Source organism: Podarcis bocagei, assembly GCF_964188305.1.
Source record: "Podarcis bocagei genome assembly, chromosome: 12".
Taxonomy (NCBI): domain Eukaryota; kingdom Metazoa; phylum Chordata; class Lepidosauria; order Squamata; family Lacertidae; genus Podarcis; species Podarcis bocagei.
The window spans coordinates 28,603,969-28,629,019 of record NC_138137.1 but is presented as its reverse complement, the minus strand read 5'-3'; the positions used below and the strand labels follow the sequence as shown (position 1 = coordinate 28,629,019).

Sequence of the window (25,051 nt, the reverse complement as noted above, 5' to 3'; positions counted from 1 at the left end):
AAGGATTTATCCATTGTTGCCTTCATGCAATCCTACTAAATGCCTCTTGTTTCCTGGGTGTCTATGGAATCAACCAAACATCAATGACCTCCTTTATCAATTGTACCACAAGCCCTAGAATCACCCGCAAAGTCTTCAAGCAACCCGGGTTTTCTTTTGTTTTTGCTTCTCACAAATTCATTTGGGCCTGGGCTCCAGACTGTCTGGAGTCTATGCTAGGCCGAAATAAAGCTGGATTGGTCCTTGGGTAGCTCTAGTCTTGCTAAGAGACCTCTAAATTCTGGCAAGGCATGAACTGATAGCATCACCTCAACCCACATTGTGTGTTCCCAACCAGTTGCTCTGTCAAAGGAAACTGAATTGTTCTAGCATGATTTGATCTTTATATAACGACAATAGTAGCTAGTAAATGCTCCATTTCCCATTAGGGTAACTTAAAAAGTCGTTTTATTCTTATTTGCTGGAATGCCATCCAAAAAGGGGTGTGTGTGTGGAGAGGGAGAAGGCCTGCAAGTCCCTAAATTACTTTTCTTCTTATAGATAGGCCTCTGTTCATCTGCCAGGGCAGTATATGACCATTAGACGGGCAATTCTTTGATGCACTAACTTCTTCAAGATGCCTCGAGTTTATTTCCTCAGACCCCAGTACTTATTCAGGCGGGGGGGGGGAATTATTTGATATGCTCCATTATCCTCAGCTGCGACTTTTCCTCTTCCTTTTTTCTCGACTGCTGTTAATCCCCTCGCCATCACAAGGGCCTCCTTTTCTGAAGGCAGAAACTTAACATTGCTGAAAACTTAACACACAATCTTAAAACACACTGTAGGGAGCAGGAGTGCCAACTTGGCCCCACAACCAAGGGTACCCAGGGCCGTGGGTGCCATGCAGCTTGCATGGCCCTGGCACTGAAATTTGTGGGTGCCTGGCCCCTTCATGGGGAATTTTGTGGGTGATCAGGCACCCAAGGACCCAGGGAGTTGGCACCTATAATAGGGAGCAAGCCCTCAATGAATACAACAGGACTTCTGTCTGAGTGAAAATGCTTAGGATTGCACTCTCAATCCCTTTTTTTATTCAACATCAACGTCTTGAGCAATGGGCCCAGTGGCTCCCCCTTTGCTTCTAAGGCAGCGGTGAGGAACCTGTGGCTGTCCAGATGTGCTGGATTACTGTTCCCTTCATCCCAGACCACTGGGGCCATGGGACCAGGAGGTCCACCAGGTCCCAATGTCTACTCTAAGGGTGGGTAAAGGTAAAGATAAAGGGACCACTGACCGTTAAGTCCAGTTGTGACCGACTCTGGGGTTGCGGCGCTCATCTCGCTTTACTGGCCGAGGGAGGCGGCATACAGCTTCCGGGTCATGTGGCCAGCAGGACCAAGCCGCTTCTGGCGAACCAGAGCAGCGCATGGAAACGCCGTTTACCTTCCCGCCGAAGCGGTACCTATTGATCTACTTGCACTTTGATGTGCTTTCAAACTGCTAGTTGGCAGGATCAGGGACCGAGCAACGGGAGCTCACCCCGTCACGGGGATTCAAACCGCTGACCTTCTGAACAGCAAGCCCTAGGCTCTGTGGTTTAACCCATAGTGCCACCCATGTCCCCCACGGTGGGTACTTCCTTTCAAATTTTGCTGCCTTGATCTTATTCAACACACTGGTGGTCCAACATTGTACTCATCTGACAAGGCAAAATATGCATGCTTATTCAGAAGGAAGCCCTAACTGGGCTGCCTCACAAGTGCGTGTTCATGGTTGCAAGACGGATCACCTGGGTTTCCTTCCACTTTGGGGTTTCCAGACCACTAAAAAGATCTTTGGGCAGCTGCATCCATTTTGGGGGCTACTCCCTACCACCACCACCTCCAAGTTCTTTTTAATCATGAGTGCCTTTTTGTCTGCACTGAGTCAGTTCAGAACTAAAGTTCTACTTTATAGAGGACAGTCTTCTCTTTGCAGGTGCCCTCTATTTGGGGGCCGACTGCTCCAAGTCTAGTTTACGACTAAAGAATCCTATAAAGGAGAGCAAACTGTGATGGTGAACAGATTAGCACCTGAACAGCAGACTAAGCAAGCATTCATGCTCTTGTTCCCCATGATGGTGAGTTTGATTATATTTCTGTTTAAACTGCAGTATCCCCCCCCCCATTGGCAGCGATGCATATATACTAACATATGGAAATCAGTATTATTCTATTCATGGTATCATCTTTTTTCGGCAGTGCATAATTGGCCACCTTAGCTTCCACCCACTTTTAAACCCCCTTGGAGATTTAGCTCTCTTTTCCTTGGGACTCAGCTTAGTAGCTTTATAAAAAATAAATTACATTGCTCCTCTAAACTCCTCCTTCCTTTGTGTAGCATCTCAGGTAGCATCCTCTCTTTGGACTGCCTAGCATCCTCTTTTTGCTTCATTCTTTGATCATGGACTCTCCCCCTCTAGCTGCCCCCTGCCCCCACTGTGCAATCCTATTTGGTTCTAATCAGAAGTAAATCCTACTGAGTCCAGTAGGGCTTACTCCCAGGTAAGAGGGTATAGGATTACAGCCTAAAGCAGTTTCTGGCTTTCCTGCTTTATTGTGGCCTTGCTCCTGTGACCCTGTCACACTGACTCACGGGCCTAAGAGATATTTCCCATGCTGACATTTTTCCTCTGGGATCCATTTTGCCCTTTTGCTGCAGGGATGAGCTTGCCAGTATTACTCACTGTGCCGAATTAAAAGCCAGGCATTCCTGATCCATAATATAATGCTGGTGCTGGTCAACAGTGGGGAAGAGGAAATGAAGAAGTAGGCAGAGCTCTAAAAGCCACCCATTTCATTAATTAGCATAATTCACATGCAGAACTATTGCTTGCTTATGTTTATTACCTATCCTTTTAACCGTATAGCTGGCTGCTCCTAATAGAGGGTCTGAAGTTTTCAGAATCTTGCACATTAGACAATCAAATCCTCTTTTAGCTGTCTATGTTAGAAAAGTATGCAGCCAACTCGGTATCTGACAGGGAAATATGTAATTGGTATTAGCATTTCCATCTGGTTTATTTACTGCACGCAAATTACCCTCTGATGTATCACGAGAGCAGAAGACCTTAAACGTAAGTGGTGTTAGTTGCTTTGCTGTAAGAAAGGATTAAAGCAATTTAATGATAGGCTGTAGTATGCGCTAATGAGAGCATTTCATTGCAGTCTGGCTACTAAGGTTTATAGACATTTGTTCTAATGAAGGTGCATCACCGCCAAACATGTCTCCTTTTCCTTCAGTAAATGTCGCTGTCTGGCATGGACTGACCAACACAGACCTTGTTTTACACTTCTCAAACTATCCCATTTCTAAGGGAAAGCCCAGACACTGGCGTCTCCTTAGAAATGTCAGCATCTAGGTAGAATCCATTCAGTATCAGGCTATGTCTGTTCTATGCATTTAAAACACCACCATAATACCACTTTAACAGCCGTGGCTTCCCCCAAAGAATCATGGGAGCTGTAGTTTCTTAAGGGTTTTTTTAAAAAAAAGGTAAAGGGACCCCTGACCACTAGGTCCATTCGTGGACGACTCTGGGGTTGCGGCGCTCATCTCGCTTTATTGGCCGAGGGAGCCGGCGTACAGCTTCCGGGTCATGTGGCCAGCATGATAAAGCCGCTTCTGGCAAACCAGAGCAGCGCACAGAAACACTGTTTACCTTCCCGCCGGAGTGGTACCTATTTATCTACTTGCACTTTTTGGTGTGCTTTTGAACTGCTAGGTTGGCAGGAGGAGGGACCGAGCAACAGGAGCTCATCCCGCCGCAGGGATTCAAACTGCCGACCTTCTGATTGGCAAGCCTAGGCTCTGTGGTTTAGACCACAGCACCAGCTCACAGAGCTACCATTCGCAGAGTTCCCTGGGGAAAAGGATTGACTGTTAAATCTCCCTGGGTATTGTAGCTCTATGTATAGGGGAATAGGGGGTCTCCTAACAACTCTCAGCATCCATAAAACGACAGTTCCCAGGATTTTTTGAGGGAAGCCATGGCAGTTAAAATGGTAAAAGAGTACTCTAAATGTACAACACAGAAGTGGCCTGAGTTGGTGCCGTTAAATAATTTTAGTCTCTGGATTTAATGTCCCCACAGGGCCCCCTTCAGGGCTGGCCCAAGACATTTTTGTGCCTGAAATGGAAAGAAATTAGCAACCCCTTCCCCACCCCAACCCCACATGCAAGACAAGTCCAACCAGAGGTAGTAGATTCCACAAACATATCTTCCTGCCCCCTGACAGTAAAAATACAACAATCAATTGTCTAAAACACCCACCTCAATGTGCCTAATGACAGGACTGGCCCTGCTTTATTTACTTTTTCAACCTCACTTGCTTGAACATTTTTGATGCCCTGGCAATTGGAGGCCCCTCTGCTAAGTGGGGACCTGAAACTTTGCTGCAACATCATGGCTGATGGCAACACATGTCAGCACTGAGAATCCTTTAAACTCTTGATTTAGGGGGGGAAAGGAAGTGCATTAATGAGACTGGGACTTTCTTGAATTAAAAATCTTGTCTGCCTTTCTGCAGCCTAAAAAGAAAGTTTCATGCATAGTTACTTAGAAGTAGAATCTCAAGTATCGTTTAGTTATTGTGTGTACAACTGCATTCTTGGATGATAGTTCTACCATCTGAATCCTATTGTTTTGTCGTGGACTGCTTTGTTTCATGTTACAGGCCATATCAAAAGTGTTGCTAAAACTGAGATATTTAGTTGTGCTGGCTAAAACGGCAACATTTTATTTGTTTAGCATTTTAGCATATTACATTTTCCAAGGGAAACAAGCATTCCTTAAGGGTCATTGTTTCTACTGTGAAATAGAACATGACACATTCCCACAGGAATCAGATATAACTATAGAGCAAAGCCTTTTCCTATAGGAAGTTTCCATACCCTCCATACTGTCACAGAGGAAAATTGGGGCACCCTTCTTTTGGGGTTGTGCTCTTGCAGGAGCCGGGGGACTCTTGCAAGATCATGTCCCCCCCCAATGGGTGTCTTTGGGGGCTACACTCTCGCAGGAACCAAAACGGGACATCCCAGGATCCAATCAGAAGCTGGGATGGCTTCTGTCATTCCTGAATGTCCCGCTCAAATCGGGACAGTCGATGGGTACAGTGGCGTAGCGTGGGGGTGCAGAGGGGCCGGCCGCACCGGGCGCAACATCTGGGGTGGGGCGCTCGCACTCGCAGCTCTCTGCCCCTACCTGGCTCACTCACTCTCTCCACGGGTTAGGGGGCGCAAATTACTTGCCTTGCCCCGGGTGCTGACAACCCACGCTATGCCACTGGATGGGTATGAGCTTCCACATAGCACAACAGGCAAAATACAATGGTCCAATATGCAGTCCAAAAGTGAAAGCAGAGAATGGAGTATGAAAGGAGTCAGATCTCAGCACACCCACAAAAACTCCATGTTGCCAATGGGGAGAAGTGTTCAATGACAAATGCACTGAATTTTTATGTATACCAGGTGTGGGGAACCTTCGCCCTTCCAGATGTTGCTGAACTACAATCCCATCATCCCTGGCCATTGCACATGTTTGCTGGGGCTAATGGGAGTTGTTATTACTATTACTATTAGTATTACTATTATTACCAGTGCTATTTTTCTAGAAAAAGTAGTGCCGGAACTCACCTCCTTCGTTCTCTTAGAATGGAAATGGCGTCCACCTGGGAGGTGCCGGAACTGAGTTCTGGCGAGTTCCCACTGAAATAAATCCCTGACTATTACTTTATTATTATTATTAAACACTTTCTAAAGCAGTCTCAAGGAGATTTACATATAAGAGGAGATTTTTTTCAGAGAAGTTCAGTAACCTCTGAGCCAAAGTTTCCTTACACCTGGTATGTACCCATATTCCCTCCATCTGGTGAAAACTGAAACCACAGGTGATTCTGGAAACAGATCAAAGACGCTGAGTGAAACATCTATATCACTCCTTTATGAGTGTGTATGAAACAAATTGCTTGGGGATACTGGAGCTATCCAAGGAAGTCAAGCCTGGTACCATTGCTAGGAACTTAAAAGGAATCTGGTCTTTGATGGCCTCCTGTGCTAGTTGATCTTTCTCTGCCTAAACTTTGACCTGCATAATCTGGCAAGGTCTGAGACGCCACTATTCCTGGCCCTACTTAGGTTTGCTGTGACCTTCAGTGTCTCTACATTAGTTTAGATTATGAAAATAGCATTTTGTAAAATGTTGTGTTCTGATTAGTAAAATTATGTACGGTCACATCCATTCCATATACTTAACACATATAGCTTTCCACAAAGCATCCTTAGAGCTGTATTTTGTTAAGGGTGCTGGGAATTGTAGCTCTGTGAGGGGGTAATCTATTCTTGGGGGGAAGCTGTGTGTTTTAAATGTGCAGTGTAGATATGACTAGTGACTTGGCCTTGCTTGTTGCTGTTTTCATTAATGAGTAAGATTACATTTACATATAAGCACTTAATGGAAGGTAAAAGTGGGTTTTTAAAAAGTAGTATTTTAGGAACTTATGTATGTTGCAGCTCAATAAGGCCAATAACACTGCCTGCAAATAAACAGCAAATATTTCTTTTAGCTAAATTAACCTATTGGAACATATTTCCTTGTAGATACTTAGCTTTCTCCTTCTTTGCAAAATAATGGAAAAGGGCACCAACTCCTTCACATTTTCTTTTAAAAGTGCAAATAAAAATCACTAAATCATCTTAGCATTTCTAATTGTTTTTGTAAAAGCTCCTGGCTTTCACAAATGCAATAGAAAAGGTCAGTTTACATTCTTTTCTTTTCTTTTTACAAAGAGGATGGCAAAAGTTTGCAGTCTGGTCTTTGTAACATGAACACATCAAACACATTTCACAATTTTTCTTTTTAAGAAAAAAAAGAGAGGAATAATTGCAAAACGTTCGCTTTGCAGATGTGTTTGTTTAGGTTGTTTAGACCATTGTCCGTTCAGTTTCTACATAAAGAGCTTGCAAACCTACCAACATCCCTGTGGTGTCAAAAGGAATTAGGTGAATCTGTTGGCTGAAATTTACACTCGTGCAAACAGCCATTGGAAGTTTGAACCCCAAAGTGAGAACACCAGACATTAGCAAAGTTAAAATGTTGGCCACTTTAAAAAGGAAAAGAAAGAAAAAAGCTTGAGTCTGTAGCTTCTATTTGAGAATTGAGTCACCCAGGGTCATGTGGATTGAATTCAAATGGAGACAAATGCAAAGAAGATCAAGGGCCATAGCAACTGAACGGGCCGGGGAGAGCACAACACAATATTTATGAGGTCTGTAGAGAAGGTGCATGACCTGGATCACTTGCTACTCCGAATCTTTCCATTTCAGTTTCTATCAATTTCTCATACTTCCAGTCTTCAGTGCAGTTCTCCACATTTCTGCAGCGATTTGAAACTTAAAATAAAAACATTCCTCCTGAAAATTCGTAAACATTTTAGTAACTAACAGAAGTATTTTTGGACGCAGCTTTGACTTCTTTTGCAAGCTATTTCACCTTCTCATTTAATGCCCTTTTGTACATCACTTTCATTAATACATTCATTGGAGGACTGCATGGCAACATCTGGAGGAGGGCGAATTTGGTGGCTGTTTGCTTATCCTTTCAAATAATGCAAATTCAGCAGGTTCTCAATTAAATGTGAACTGAATCAAATTGCACCCTGCCCCCCAATCTCTAGTTGCAACTGCCAGCTCTTGGCAGCACACAACAAATATACATTGTACATGCTAATCTGTGGAGGGATTGCAGTGGATGTGGATAGTCTTACAATGAAAGCAAGGGGTGAAGAACATCAAACCCTGCCGAACTTGGTTCCATAGTGGCAGATAAGCATATTGCTTGTCAATCAGATTCCTACCTTGACCTAGACCCAGCTTATTACAGGATAAGGAGATCCTATGCATCCCTCCCATTGAACTGGAACTAGGGCCATTAATATGTTCTGATGCGGGTGGCGCTGTGGCCTAAACCACTGCGCCTCTTGGGCTTGCCAATCAGGTCGGCAGTTTGAATCCCCATGGCGGGGTGAGCTCCCATTGCTCTGTCCCAGCTCCTGCCAACCTAGCAGTTTGAAAACATGCCAGTGCAAGTAAATAAATAGATACTGCTGCAATGGGAAGGTAAACAACATTTCCATGCGCTCTGGTTTCCATCAGGGTGTCCCATTGCACCAGAAGCAGTTTAGTCATGCTGGCCACATGACCCAGAAAGCTGTCTGTGGACAAACAGGTCCTTTACCTTTACCTCGGATGGGCATGATGTGTGATGACTTTCAGCTTGCTTCGGCAGCTGCTCTTAGACTACTTTGTGACCTTGCTTTAATAATTTTTTATTTCTTTTAAATGGTTAATTTGATATATTTGATGTAAAAATTATATATTTCTTAGCCACCTTGGATGTATATTTTTTTATAGGAAAGCGAGATATAAATGTTAAATAAATAAATGAAATGGTCATGGCTACTAGAAGTGCTCCAACTGTTCTGTGGATTGAACTATAGATGCCCTTTAACATTCTTTCATCTCTAATAAGTTTGTGAGGAAAAAGGACTTGGTGGTGAGGCTCTTTCATGACAATATGTTCTTTTGTTCAAGCCACTTTCCCTTACTTAGCTTTGGGAGAGAGTTTGAAATGCATTCTTCTTGATTTACTCAGCTATAACTATTTTTTAAAAAATAAAGATTTAAGGCATAATTTTGGGGGAGGCTGACACTTTGCTTATGTTCTCCACTTCAAACTGGCATTTATTTTTGTCTCTGTGGGAAGAAACTATAAAACACAGTTTTTTGACTTCTGGTGAAGGAAGGATTAGGAGCGAGATGGTTCCATTCAACTTTTTTTGCGCTCAACCTCCCCCCCCCCCATTTGGAATAGAATATATTGCCTTCGGGGCAACTAATTTAATCTTCCCAGCTGAAATACAAGACAAGGAACTATTATTCACCCTAATTAGCCCCTTTAAAAAGGGGAGAACGAGAGAAAGCAAAAGGAGGAAGTTTCATGAAGCCTTCCAAATTGTTTTTCTGGTAAATGTGATTTTGCTCTTCCCTTTTTACTGATAAATATGTAGCTGAATTGTACGTATCCCTTACCAAGGATTGCCGTCATAGATCTATTGCAATGCAACCACAAAGGAAGTGAAATAAGACCACGTAAGGACAGAAATAAGAATGGAAAAGAGAGAGAGAGAGAAATACTTTTAGTTCCTCCTGAGGCAAAAGAGAACTTGCCCTTCGTTGTCTGCTCCTATTATATCACCTTCTTTTGAACCAAACATGTGGAACATTTAACAGTGGGTTAGGATAATGAGGCTAATGATAACTGCATTTAATTGAGTTAGGAGCCAGATTCTGGCAGCAGTGTTAACATGAGAGAACTGAATACATTCTGAGTTGCTTGGGGCCTTCTCAGATTTTGTCATTAGCGTCACATCTATGCCATGCATTTAGAGGACTTTCCTGACACTTTAACAGTCATGGCTGCCCCCAAAGAATCCTGGGTGCTGTATTTTATTAAAGGTTCTGTGAGCTTTTTAGGAGATCCCTATTCCCTCACAGAGTAGCAGTTTCCAGAGTTCCCCAAGAAGAGGAATTGACTGTTAAACCACCCTGAAAGCTGTAGCTCTGTGAGAGATTTTTTGCACATGTTGACTTTGTGCCTATGCAAAATACCAGCTCTTTGTGTGCCTACCCTTGGAACACATGTAAGGAATCTACACCATTTGGGGGTGTAGGGAGGCAAAGAGGACCAACAACAGATATGGGGAAAGAACAGAAACTCTCTCCCACTGAGGAACTGTGGATTGCCCTGATTGCAGCCTCTTTCTGCTTATGTTTGCAAGGGATGATGGGAATTTGAGGCCAATGACAATGGAAGCATAACTGAAGCTTCCAATGGAGCACAGAATAGTTCAGGCATAGGCAAACTAGGCCCTCCAGATGTTTTGGGACTACAGCTCCCATCATCCCTGACCACTGGTCCTGTTAGCTAGGGAGTTGTATTCCCAAAACATCTGGAGGGCCGAGTTTGGGGATGCCTAGGATAGTTCATCATAAGTGAGCCCTAATAATAACAAACATTTCCCACCTAAATTGATCAGCGTTGGGTTTGTTATACAGTCATAACTTGGAAGTCTGTTCGACTTCCGAAACATTCGATTTCCAAAGTGCAGCGTCTGATTGGCTGCAGGAAGCTCCTGTAGCCAATCGGAAGTCATGGAAGCCCTGTCAGACGTTCAGCTTCCAAAATAATGTTCAAAAACCGGAATACACACTCCTGGTTTTCGATCATTTGGGAGCCGGAACGTTCGACTCTCAAGGCGTTTGGGAGCTGAGGTATGACTGTGCAATGTTATCTCAGTCTGGAGGTAGAACTAGACTTTACCTTGCCAAATGCATGATCCCAGCCCCACATCAGTTAATTTTGGGGAGGAAGGGTTATGGAAGAGAACAGTACTTAGTCCCATCTGCAGCGGCTGTTTGATCTGCTTCACCAACCCCAGCTGATTTTTACTTCTAGTTTAAGAATCTGGATGGGGAGAAATACAACCAAAAAATGTTTTAAATGACCAGGAGGTAGTTTCAGGGACAAATCATTGGGAAGGAGAACAGTTCAGTATCCCTTTCTACCTACTCGCATATTCTACTGAGCAGATTTACCTTCTGCTCTTCATTTCCCTTAAGAAGGGACATCTAGATCCAATCCAGAGCTCAGCTGCCATAGTGGATTGATCTTGAGCGGTTCCTCCAAAGTGTTGATGTGCAAAAATATCATTTAAGTTCTTAGCTCCTATTTGCAGCCCAGCGCTAATTTTGTTTCCCCACTTACGTTTGCAGAGGGGTTAAATCAAAACAGGAGAGCAGTATTCAGCGATTACTCACACTAATCATTCTGATATAATAGGTCAAGATGTCTGACTGGAGACAAGCTAATGGAGAAAAGGATGTCATATGTTTACAAACATTTCCGTTAACATGCTGGAATGGCAAGCTTATTCATCGCAGGCCAGAGCTCCCAGAGGTCAATTGGAGGAGAAAAAGAAAGAGGGGTGATATTAATCATACCGACGCCTGATTGTCTGATACTTTTTGACATATTGTGGAAAAACTAGCTGCAGTGAATTTTGGCAGGGATATCGGGGTTTTTTTAAAAATGAAATAATGTTTTTGTAAGGCATTACCTTTTATCTAGTCATTTATCTTTGGCCCATTAAAAGTTTCACATATTACAATGTCAGATTTAAAATTGTGCTTTTGAAAGAAAACTGCACACCATAGTTCATCTCGCTGCCTCTCTCTCTCCTCTCTCTCTCTGTCTCTCTCCCTTTGACATTTTTAGTGCATGCCTTGGTGATTCAGAATGGTGCAGGGTAAAAATTAGCACTTCAGAGACCACAAGCTGTGAGTCATCTGGCAATGAATGGCTGGCCTGCTGTGATGTCACCGCTGATCTGTTTGGTGCAGAAGGTAAGGGTCATCTAGCTCATGGCCACTGGCGGTGCCAGTGCTCAGAGAGCTAAAGGAACTTGGGATGCAAATCTGTTGGTTAAACCACACAAGTCTCACCTAGGCTCTGTAGACATTCAAGTAGCACTTTCTAGGTACGAGTCAGTTGACTGGTTTTGAAGCTTCTTAATGTTCCAGACAGGAAAGACTTTGCTGCTGTCAGGATGATGGCACCTTGTTCCTTTCACCCCAAAACTGCTGCTAAAATCAAAACAGGAAAATATCAAGGAGGACAAATTCTTCCCATAGTAGAATAAAAGATAAGTCAAAGAGCAAGATGACTAATTCAGCAGGCCTATATTTAGACAACCCAAGATAGATCCAAAAACTCGTTTGATGAGAACCATCTCTGATGTCTGCCTTTCCTTTCACTGTCATCTGCTGACATTAAGCTCTGAAGCTGCCTCTGATGTCAGTTTTGAATTATTTGTTTCATGATTGCTGAGTGCTGACTCAAAAGTTGCCTGGAGAGGGAAGTTGTGTGTGTGTGTTATAGATAAAAAAGGAATCATTCATATCTCTTCCTTGCCAGAGATGCTTTAGAAACAATGGAACTGTTCTAAATATTTCGTGACCTTGCCTAGCACAAGCTTTTCTGCTCCCTTCTTGAATGCTCGTAGTAACTACTTAAACATCCTTTGATTTGCCTCCCACCCACCGCCACCCACCCACCTGTGAAGAATAGTGGTGATCTCTTGCAGCTATAAATGTGAATAGTTGTTGCTAGATTCAGACAATGTCATTATACATATCAGAGGTAGTGATGGACCAATACTTTCAGGTGCGTGTGAGTTGGAATTATGAGTAACATTGGAATATTTCCTCCCTTGAGAGTCTTGTTGAACTCAGTGGGGCTTACTTTTGAGTAGATGCTTATATCATTTTGCACAGGACATAAGGGATATACTACTTGTCTTATCTACAAGTTGTGGCTCCAGAATGGGCTTTTTTTCTATGTGCTATGTATTATTAGTAAAGATGGTTTCCACAACACTTCATATTTCATGTGAGATAGACTGCAACAAGAACTAAAGATGATTGCTAATGAATGAACTCAAACTACCAACTGGCTTCCATGGAGCTGAAACAGATCTCCTAAATCCCTGCCCCAAGGATAGCCAAGTCTGCAAGTTACCATTAAATGGGGATTATTGTTAAACTGGCTGCAGTCAACAACTTACCTTACTTGCGTTTTAGGACTTTAAAAATAAACAGATATGGTCCAGAGTAAGTTGCCTGAATATTTGAGCCTTAATTTTCTGGTAACCTAGTGCCTATTCAGTTCTTTTTGTGTGTGGATCTGAAAAGTGAAGAAGGATAATGTTAAGCCTCTCATCTTAAGATGCATGTATGAAACACTTCCAGAAAGTCACAAATGTATCTATTTTATTACAAAGGCACACACTTGGCAAGTCAGCATGTGGAGTCTTGCCGAAAATTGCATTGCAATACAATAGCCTTGTGTAATCCTTTGTAAGTGATGCTGGAACTTTATATTCGCTAGCAAACATTGTGAATCCAACAAAGAGAGAGAGCAGAAATATAAACTAATGGGAAATTCCATCTCCATATAAATTAGCAATTACGTAATGCATCATATTAAAAACGGAATAACTCAAAAGTGATTGCAAACATAAGAATGTCACGGCATGAAAATACATACAATTTAAAGAATAAATGAGGTGGGGTAAAACAACAAAACCAAACCTCAATGAAATGTAGAGAGATGGGTTTTTCGATCTACTAAAAAAGAAACCTGAATGGATGCTGCGGTTTATTACCAGTGCTTTTTTTCCTGTGGGTACACATACCCCTAAACATTTTGTGAATCTAGGTTTGGCCTCATTGAGGGGCAGTATTTCAATATGAGTAGGAAAATGAGAGCATCCCTAAACATGTTTTTAGAAAAAGAAGAACTGTATATTACCAACAAATTAAGCCTGAAATCTACCTACCCCTAGAAACACCTATTGCTTGATAGAATGAACAGAGGTGACAGGATAGAAAGACCCAGGGAGTCAAAGCATGCAGCAAAATTAACCTAAATCAGACCTTAATTAGTGACAGAACAGCCAGAAATATGGAGAATCGGACAATGACTACAATTATATCGTGCTTCATAAAGTCAGACAGATTGTTTGGCAAATCCCTTAGTCAAGTCTGATTGTCTTTTTGGTTCTAGTTGTGTGATCAGGACAGAACACTGGAGCACCAATTCAGCAGAATTAGGGGGGGGGGTTGCAAAGCAGCAAAGGCAAATTACTAAATGTTGAAATAAGTGAACTAACACACATTGTTGTATACTATACCACTGTGTGTCCCTTGTATACTAGGGCTGTGCATCGGATCAAGCTGAATCCTGGATCCTAAAGCGATTCAGGCCGATTCGGGTCAATCTGGCTGGATCTAATTCAGCTGGATCAGACAGAGGCCACCCCAGTTATCCCCAGGTTGGATTGGGTCAACCCAGAGTGATCAGGAGAGGTCAAGAAGGTTGGTGGCCTGGTGGTCAGGAGCGGAGGAGAAGGAGACACATTGGTATGTGCATCTCCTTTTCTCCCCACTGGCCACATGTTTAATTAGGTTAAACCCCGATTAAACATGCTGGGGATGAGAAGGAGGCGTGTGTCTCCTTTCGCCCCCGCCCTTGACCTTATGTTTAATTAGGGTTTTGATGCAAATAGTAGGAAAAGCTTTTTCTGTTGGAATCATGGCGAAGAGAGAAGATTTAAGCTTTGCCACTCAACTTTGCCACCTCCCCCTTACCACTTCTGCTGCCCTGGTTGTCTCCAGGTTGTTCTCTGGATCTCCCTTCATCTGCTATTTGCATCTTTTTAAAATGCTATTAAATTGTTCATGTCTTGTATGGCCCTTTCACATTTTAAAATTCACCACTCTTGCAATTTCCTCTTTTCATTAAGCTATTCCCTTGTTTACTAGTTGAATGGTATTGTCAAATTATATCCATGTGATCATTTTCTTTTAAATCCACTTTTCTCTCTTAATTGTTTTTAATTGTGTTGGCTTCAATTCCAATAGCTACTCTGGTTTCAATCTGATTCTGTCATCTCCCCCACCCCCAGGCCCTGAACAGAATGGTACCGTTCCTGTTCCTTTCTTCTTAAGACAAGGCCATGTCACTTTTCTATTTTGTTCAGAAAAGTCATGTGACTCTATCCTTGGGATTTCCTGCATTTAGTGCTGCAAGGCTTCTGAAGCCTGTTCTGAGCAGACTTTATAGAAACAGGCTCATTTTGCAAGTTTCAAGTAGGGCATCTGAATGCCCTGTGGAAGGAAGAAAAGTAGCACAGAGTTGACTGAAAAAAGATTTTCGCTTATAGGTTTTGAAGAACACAATAGAAGACAGCAGATACTTGCCACATAGAAGAGGGTAAAAACTTGTTCACTGTTCCCCTAGATCAGGGACTGCAAATCTTGTTGGGCCCTTGAGTTCATGTACACACACACACACACACACACACACACACACACAACCACAACAACCAAGCCCATACTGCAACATAGTCTGCTTGCTACAACAGTGTGCTTCTTTTGACCCTAATTTCAGTGGGTAGATGGTGGGGAGGAGAAGATTCTTTGGGTGCCAAGAAAGGCATCTGTGGGCACATGTGTTACAACCTCTGAACTAGACCTGATGGGGTTAACTTACAGGATTGTATTACTATTATTTATTAAATTTCTTTACCACCCTTCTTTATCAGCAGAGTTGCTGGGACTTTGGATCCACTCCATGATGTCCTAGCTGGGAGCTTACTGCTGGCTACCAGCAATGGGAGAAGGTGGTGCATTTATTTTTATTTACTTAATTAATAAAATTTACTCACCACTTGATTGTAATAATAAAAAAGTACACTGAAAGCAATTTACAAAGAGATGAAACAAGGAAAATCAAGAAAAATTACAGCCATACTTTAAAACATGCCAAAGTTAAAACACTAAAACAGATCAAAATTACCTTCATAGTCAAATCAGTTTTGAATGATCTACCGTGGGGTTCTGCAGACCTGATTTCATTGAAACGAAAAGCTGGCAAGATGGCAGGCAGGCAGGACGTGAGTGGGTGGACTGTGAAATCTACCCCATTCCAGTCCAAAACAAACACAACCTGCCTTGCCTGCATTTTGCCATCTTGCCAGATGGTTCTAAGTGTTTGTTGAACACACACGGCATGAGTCAGCAGGAGCAGGGAGCACAGTGCCATGACAGACAGCAGCTAAACACCAGGGCCAGAGATTTCTGTTCTTCCTCGAGTCATGGTTACCTAAGCAAACTGGGCCCAGGATTCAAGCTTAACTGTTCAAACATGAAATGGGTGGCATAACAATGCAGCCTTTACCCACAGATGACTTAATGCACCCCGAACGAAATGTTTGCTTACTAGAAGCCAACAAAAGCCTGTCATTGTAAGCTGGAGAAGAAAAAGCTCTCTCAAACACACTCCTAGAACGGGTCACAACTGATTTGCTGTTACCTTTGCGCATTTGCATTAGAATTCCCCCCCACCCCATCCTCTAAGATTACTTGTGCAATCTTGCTGAATTATCTTGGCATGTGGATGAAATGTTTATAGGCCAGTCCCATGCCCATGTTTACTTGGAAGGATGGATCACTGTCTTAAAGCTATCAATGGCTACTTGCTAAGATGGGTATGTTCTGCCTCCATAATCAGAGGAAATGGTGCTTTTGAATACCAGTTGCTGGAAAGTGCAGTTGGGCAGAGTGGTCTTCTGCTCAGGTCCTGCTTGCTTGGCCACTGTGAGAACAGGATGCGGTAATAGATGGACCAATGGCCTGATCCAGCAGGTTCTCCTTACTCCTAAGTACAGAGGCACTGGGTTACCCCGAAGATTGGAGGGCCCATGACTCATCACGCATGTGTAATGTTGCATACACAACCTGCACATGATGCAGGAGGCCAAGAGCTCTGGAGGAGCTGGCCACTGGACCTGCATCATGCATTGTGCACATTACATCTTGTGCCCACAACGTGTGCAAGATCGTCTGAAGATTCAGGGGAGCCGCCCCCCTTAAAACAAATTTTGAGGGGGGGTGAAGTCTCTTTGGTCCCCTAGAGTTGGCACCACTGCCTAGGTATTTGTGTCAGGAGCTAATCCTACACTCAAGTAGGATCCTGGTAGAGACACATGCCCGACTGGCATGTTCTCTCCCTCCTGGTCGATCGTTCGGGAGCTTCAAAAGCTTTCTTCAGCCCGAACATCACAGCAACCGATGCCAACCGACACTGGCACACTTAGGGATCTGCAGAGTTTGCGCATCAAACGTAACAGACCTCAGCAACTCAGCATTTTGGCTAATCTACTTTATTTACATATAAACACACACAGAGCACTACAACATGGCTCCCTCTCTCTCTAGCATCAGACAGCAAAGAGAAAAAGAACAAAGGACAATAGTCCCACTTCACGGAACACAGTAACACAAACATCCTGTCTTCGTCACTTCCCACTCTGTGGAGTCAAAACATATGCCGTCATGTGACAGACAAAAATCTGCAATCATGGAGCAGAAATTCTAACAATTTGTGCAAAAGACCACAGCCATGGTCGTGTTCTTAACCATGCAAAACAACTGCTATTGGTAACAATGAAACCATAAAATCCAGCATTGAAAATACAGACATTCTAGCCAAAACATAAATCAAACATTGGCAGAACTACCCCAAAACTATTGGGATGAGGTAACCATGGAAGGTCTGTTTAAAAAGAAACCACATTTTCATAAAGTCAACCATGTCAGGCTCACTTTTGTCAACGGCGACATACAAGGGTTTGTCTTTTCCATAACACAAATCTAGAATATGAAGCTGAAGCCATTGTCTGATCTGTGTAGTATTCTTGGATACAAATCCTGCTCTATAACCTGGACCAGTCATACTGGAGCGATTTTGTCAGTGGTAGAGGTAACACACCAATGATCATAATCATTCCTAAAACATTAGATACCATGCACAAATTAAAACTAATCCACTTTAAAGCCCCAAACAGCCTGGGATCAGTTTACTTGTGGGATCACTTCCCCTCAAATATACCCATTTAACCACCATGAGCTGCACTGTTAAAGGTGCCACAAAGTACTTTTAATAAAAAAAAAAAATAGTGTGGCAGCACCTACATTTTGGAACTTCCTGCCTAGTGACATCATATAGGTGTGTTCACACCTTGCAGCTCCTGCTTAAAACAGTTTTGTTTATGCAAGCCTATCCAGACACGTAGAAGCTGCATGTGTGTCTTTTTTTATCTGTTCATTTTTATCATCTTTTGAATGCTTCTAAGTACCTGTTTTTAACTGTTTTTTCATCGAGAATTTTAACATTGCGTTTTGGATTCTTGCAAACAGCTTTGAGGTTTTCCTACCCACAAGTGAAATATAAATTTGGCTAAATAAATAAATAAATCTCAGACAGCATCAAGAGGGAATGTAAAATGAAGCTGATGTAGGGAGTTTCCCTTAGATCAGGGATGGGCAACTTGCACTCCTCCAGACATTGTACAGCTGTTCCTATCAGTCCCAGCCAGTCTAGCTATAAGTGAGGGATGGTAGAATTTGCAGATAAAGTCTGCTCATGCATAATTCTATTTTTCTGTGCAGATAAATTCTGTTCTGTTTGAAATCCAATCATTCTCATGTGCTTTACAATATTTTTGGCATCTATTTTTGGTAAATATATTTTTTGCACAATTAGTTATTTCATTTATTGATCACTTCTGATGAAGTACCTGAAAGAGATTTACAATACAATAAAGGCATTTACACCCCACTTGTCTATCTAAAAGTTATGAGGAACAGCTAAGGGAGCTGGGCATGTTTAGCCTGGAGAAGAGGAGGTTAAGGGGTGATATGATAGCCATGTTCAATTATATAAAAGGATGTCATATAGAGGAGGGAGAAAGGTTGTTTTCTGCTGCTCCAGAGAAGCGGACACGGAGCAATGGATCCAAACTACAAGAAAGAAGATTCCACCTAAACATTAGGAAGAACTTCCTGACAGTAAGAGCTGTTTGACAGTGGAATTTGCTGCCAAGGAGTGTGGTGGAGTCTCCTACTTTGGAGGTCTTTAAGCAGAGGCTTGACAACCATATGTCAGGAGTGCTCTGATGGTGTTTCCTGCTTGGCAGGGGGTTCGACTCGATGGCCCTTGTGGTCTATTCCAACTCTATGATTCGATGATTCTATGATTCTATGAGTCTATGATTCTATTCTATGATTCTATGATTCTAATCAAAGGTGTCTAACAATCTTCCTTATAATGATGCCAAACCTTCAAAGATAGTCATAACTAGCTCGACTTTCATTGATTCAAAATGTGTCTACTCTAGGTATGACTATGTATGGATCCCACGAAATGACTACAGTTGTCTGTTAATAAAGTCCATCAGATTTAAGCTGCAGTCCTATCAATGCTTACCTGGGTGAAAGTCTAACATTGTCCCCAAGAGGGGGCAATGACAATAAAGATATTATTATTATTATTATTATTATTATTATTATTATTATTATTATTATTATTATTATTATTACTTCATCTGTTGTATGTAAACTGCCCTGGGATCTTAATTAATGAAGGGTGACTTAGAAGTTGAATAAATAAATACATAAGTGAAACATTTATCATTAGATATGTACATGATAGCACATTGATTCAATTTATATCTCTGCCTTCCTCCTGAAGAAGCCCAGGGTGGGGTGGGGACCCAATAATAGCTTCCTTAAAATAAATAAAAAAGCATTCAAAAACAGGTAAAAACATAATTTCAACCAGTGAATTCAGGGCTGCCAGCCTAACAGCAGGATGAAAACAGAAATATTTTAAATTCAACACATTTTTTGCAGCAGGAATAAAGAGGACATTTGTTCTTAGATACCATAATTTTGATTAAAATAAAAAAATTCCTTCCTGTAGCACCTTAAAGACCAACTAAGTTAGTTCTAGGTATAGTTCTAGGTATAATACCTAGAACTAACTTAGTTGGTCTTTAAGGTGCTACAGGAAGGAATTTTTTTATTTTGACTATGGCAGACCAACACGGCTACCTATCAATAATTTTGATTGTATGTTTGGTTGTTTCTAGGTCATCAGGAATTGTTTCCTGCAGCAAGTGTTCTCATTCTAGTTTTAAATGATGAAAATGATGAGACTGCAATAACGTGCCGTGAAAGAACTTTTTTTCCAGTCAAAGTATTTTATCGGGGGGGGGGGGGGAGAGAGAATCACCTAAATTGTTCTCTACTTCCCTTAACATTTAATTATCCTTTGTATCATCTTGGACAAGTCTTCTCCTGTTTCTGTCTTTGAAAGTAATTGCAACCATACCCAACTTTATCATCACAGCATTTGGCTGGGATTTACAATGACGCGGCATATTTGTTATGTGTTTGGCCATTGGTTTTTCCACATCTGTGGTCACCGTGAAGTAAATACACCCAGCCTCCATTAACAAGAGCAAAAAAGTCCCATTAATCAGTTATGTTTATGGGCATTGATCTTCTAGTTGGGATGCTTATCTGACTGAGATTTCTCAAGTTTGGAAATATATGTGTAAGGATAGTTGTATTTCCATTTTGTAGGTGTATGCTGTAGCTGGAGTTATTTTCCTGGCATGTGCATAATGAAGCCTTTCAATACCTGTAATAGTTGCCAGTCCTCAAAGCAACTACAGTGGTACCTCGGGTTAAGTACTTAATTCATTCCAGAGGTCAGTTCTTAACCTGAAACTGTTCTTAACCTGAAGCACCACTTTAGCTAATGGGGCCTCCTGCTGCTGCCACGCCACCAAAGCACAATTTCTGTTCTCATCGTGAAGCAAAGTTCTTAACCTGAAGCACTATTTCTGGGTTAGCGGAGTCTGTAACCTGAAGCATATGTAATCTGAAGCGTATGTAACCCGAGGTACCACTGTACAGGCAACTCTGCCTTGAAATCACTCCTCCTATTGCTTTCCTCATCCTGCCATTCAGATAAGGTGCTGCTGGTGCTCACAGCCATGTTACATCTTCTCATTTTATGCCAGAAGAAGGAAAGCATAATGGGGACAACAGCTTTATTGGTGGCTAAAGAGGAGGTAAGGACAGAGATGGATGGGAGAGCTAGTGGCTCCCTGTGGCTGCTTTGCTAAGAGGCAAGTGCATGAATCAAGGCACACATACCTGCTTATCACAGTTTGCAGCCTATGAGCAATTTCCATAAGTTTCCCCATACAGAAAGGCCTTCCATGCAAGCATGTGAAACAAAAAGTCTAACTTGCGATTCAACCTTGAACTGAAGCCTTCGTGTTTGTTCATAAACGGCTTCTCTATACGTGTTTCATATGGGCTGCATATTTCCTCTCTCCAAAATAGAACATGATCCACTGGGAGTTGTGAAATACAAGACATTCTTGGTTGGATTTTACCCGCAGCATTCAACCTGCCATATCCAATGTTTGCCTAAATGTTTGCATTAAGAGTGGGCTCCAAAGCTGGGTTTCAGCTATTGAATGCATTAATTCTGAATTCTCAAAGATCCAATAACATGGAAAGAATAGATAAATTGGAGATAACCTCCCAAAAGAGGCAATTCAACAGCTTTTAGAGCTTGTAGTCTTTGGCACAGACCCCAAAAGATCAAACAATAAAGCCTAACATCTTTTGATCTTTGTTTTACGACCCCCGCATGGTTTTCCCACCCCTCCGTCCCCATCGCCACCTAGTGAACCAGCACAGCTATTGTGCAGTTTGTCTTCTTTGGAGAATACTATATGTAGGCGTCCAGGAAAGGAATTCTATAACTGGAAGAGGAGAACAGACAAGAATCTGCTGTTTAGATCTTCTACCATAATATAAAACAGAGGTGGGGAAATGGATCTGACCCACATCCATGAGCCAAGGGGGTGTGGCTGTCCACCTGCCAATTGCCCGACATGACAATGAAATAGAAAAAAATGTGTGCAGCATTTCACAAGAGCTGACAAACAGCTGATAGTTGGCCCTCGAGAAGCACTTCCAAGGGGCTTTGCAGAAATCACCAATGCCTGCAAAACTCCTTTCAGCCAAGCCCAGCCTTTGCCTGTCCCACACCTGACATCATTTTCTCCCGGAAAAAAAGGGAATGTGACCTAGCCGAGTCTAGGAACAGGATTCTCTGGTTTTAACTCCTTCATGCACCAACTAGCTTTCATGCATTGTTACGTTTGTCTGCAATTTCTCACACAAAGCAGTGGAGTTCAACAGGAAATTGTGGACTGTGCAAAAGTCTTCTTACATCCTTAAAAGTTACCGAGAGGTGTGGAGGGAATGATCCAAGCAGCCAACAAGGGACAGTTTGCTGATGTGTATGTTTAGATTTGAGACATGAAGTTGCTCTTGGGGAATGTAAGGTCCAAGCAGGGGGACCATGAGTGGACAGAGAGCTCATGGACAGGACTAGGGAACCTGGTGCCCTCCGAGTGTTACTGGACTCCAGCTCCCATTATCCCTGACCACTGGCTGTACTTGCTGGGGCTGATGGTTGAGTTCAACAACAGGTGGAGGGTCACAAATATCCCATTCTTGCTCCAGGGCAACAATATGCCAGACACTGTCTCTGGAACAAAGCAGTGCTGAAAAAGAGATGTATGAGCAGGTGTAACATCTATAAAAGAAGTAAACCAACATAAACAAAGCTGTAGTCAAGGATATGGCACAGGAGCTAAGACTGGAACTATCACAAGCAGGAAAGTGAGAACAAGCTATAACTCCTTGTGCGAAATCTTTTTTGCATGGCTTGGAACTTAGATTCTTTAGCTTCTTTTTTTAAAAGGAACCAAACAATGAATATCAAATGATTCCCACCCCCTATGGTCTGTCATATGATCCAAGTTGACAGGAGGTCTAAGGAGAATAATTAGTAAATATCCCAATGGTATTGATCCATATCTGATTACTTAAGAGTGGAACACACATTTTAGCAAAGCAGTCGTAAGTGTCGAGGTATCACAGTTTCACATAGTTTGGTGGATAGAAAAAGAAAGAAAGGAAATTTCAAGTATTGTGATGGAAGTATTTATTTGAAAAAGTATCCTTTTGTTTGTTTGTTTTTAAAATCATAGGACTAGCAGCTTTTAAGACATGCTGGCTTAATAATAATAATAATAATAATAATAATAATAATAATAATAATAATTTTAAAATTTATATCCCGCCCATCTGGCTGGGTTTCCCCAGCCACTCTGGGTAGCTTACAACATATATAAAAACACAACAAAACATCAAACATTAAAAAACAAAATATCCTATATAAGCAACAAACAGTCAATAACAATAACAAACAATTTCCAGTTGTAGATAGGTAGCCGTGTTGGTCTGCCATAGTCAAAATAAGAAAAATTCCTTCCAGTAGCACCTTAAAGACCAACTAAGTTAGTTCTTGGTATGAGCTTTCGTGTGCATGCACACTTCTTCAGATACACACCCTAACCCTATGTGTATCTGAAGAAGTGTGCATGCACACGAAAGCTCATACCAAGAACTAACTTAGTTGGTCTTTAAGGTGCTACTGGAAGGAATTTTTCTTATTTAAACAATTTCCAGTTATACCCAAATTAAAATAACCGCCAACCCTAACTAAACATTTAACCAACACCAACCCGACAAAAAGGAAACAGAGGAACCAAAATTAGAACCGTTTAAAACATTTTAGCCAGTTGCCCCAACCCAAGAGTTGTTCCAGTGTTGAACCAGTGTGGTGAGAGTGGTTAAGAGAGGCAGTGTGGTGTAGTGGTTAAGAGCGGTAGTCTCATAATCTGGGGAACTGGGTTCGCGTCTCCGCTCCTCCACATGCAGCTGCTGGGTGACCTTGGGCCAGTCACACTTCTCTGAAGTCTCTCAGCCTCACTCACCTCACAGAGTGTTTGTTGTGGGGGAGGAGGGGAAAGGAGATTGTTATTAGCTGCTTTCAGACTCCTTCGGGTAGTGATAAAGCAGGATATCAAATTCAAACTCTTCTTCTTCTTCTTCCAGCAATGTTCCTCCGGCCTCCCAGGAGGCTTTTAGCTGTTCAAGGTGAGTCTGGGCCCCGCCTCCTAGGCCAGGTGCAAATGGGCCTTGCAGCAGAGAGCGGTTTTCCTTTCAGCACTCAGAGGGGAGACAGACAACAGGAGTGGGATTCCACCCCTATACAGTGGTACCTCAGGTTACATACGCTTCAGGTTACATAGTGCTTCAGGTTAAGAACTTTGCTTCAGGATAAGAACAGAAATCGGGCTGCGGCGGCGCGGCAGCAGCAGGAGGCCCCCATTAGCTAAAGTGGTGCTTTAGGTTAAGAAGAGTTTCAGGTTAAGTACAGACCTCCGGAACGAATTAAGTACTTAACCTGAGGTACCACTGTAATACACAGGGGCTGCCTTCCTCTGTGGAAATCAAATGCTCACCTGAGGCTGGATCGTCCCCAGATTGAATGATGTCTTCTGCTTCCATCATAGGGCAGCTTTATGATTCAAGTGATGCTGAATTATTCTGACTATTCTGACTAGAAAGGATCCAGGTACCTGTACCTTGTGCATCAAATGCCAGCTGTTGTAGCTCTGCAGGTTAGCATATCCATCAGCCCCCAGGAGAAGATGTGACAGCGTAACTCCGATTAGGGCACCTAGACTTCTGTAGGTGGCTCATTCAAATTAGCTCAGATTCTACAAATGTACATGCATGCAGTCCTCTGGAAAATATGCATCACCATTCTTTTCTTGTTGCATTTTTAAGAGGCAGCGCAAATATTTTTTCTAAAAAGTCCACAGTAGCACATGTTATGCTGGCTCCTGGATGTTATAAAATGTGAATCATCTGTGCTTAAAATGGCATGTGCATGTAAATATAGGAGGTATTTATAATATGATCCTTCTTAATGAGGAAGGGACTGGACCGTTGATAAAAATCTCCTTGGCTGAAAGTCACATCTTAGCTGCCAGCTCATACTGATTCGTGGTGTGCTTGCAATCCTGCTCCAGCTGTGTTAGAAATCCCTGTATTAAACATAATTAAAATATTATAAATCACCATGGAAAATGGTTTACAGCAGCGATAATCCGCTGAGTCAACTGCTACTGAAGTTGGCCAGTTTGCTAAAAACCACAGGAGACTAAATATGAAAAAAAGCAAACACTTTGCAAAAGTGTCGGTTTCACTAGGATTATTCCTAATGTACCAGCAGCAGGACTTGTTCAGTCAAACAGAGGGCAAACTAGGTACAGTATATGGAGCAACTAAAGGGCCTAAGTTTAGAGAAGTCATGATTGTTTGTTTATACATGTGTCCATTCTGTTCACGCATAAAGCAAGCCAGGAATTCTGACTTTTACATCAAAAAGGGCACATTAGTGGTGAATAGCAATGGGCAAATTTAGGTTTCTCTCAGTTTCAGTTTCCTTACTTTCTGCTCTCCAGATTTCAACATCACCTGTCCATTTGTGCTAAGCCATAGTTTGACTTAATGTCACATGTGAACCAGGTCACAGTGACATTAAGGTCATGGTTTGTTG

General features: G+C 42.3%; 1 long non-coding RNA gene across 1 annotated transcript; it reads right to left on the bottom strand.

Annotated features, from left to right (window-relative positions):
* Positions 1–11,603: 11,603 nt before the first annotated feature.
* LOC308569962 lies at positions 11,604–15,577 on the bottom strand. Its single transcript, XR_014000933.1, has 3 exons — positions 15,500–15,577; positions 12,705–12,823; positions 11,604–11,724 (listed from the first exon to the last, which is right to left on the bottom strand). It is a non-coding gene; the product is annotated as an uncharacterized lncRNA (long non-coding RNA).
* Between the last annotated feature and the right edge of the window lie 9,474 nt (positions 15,578–25,051).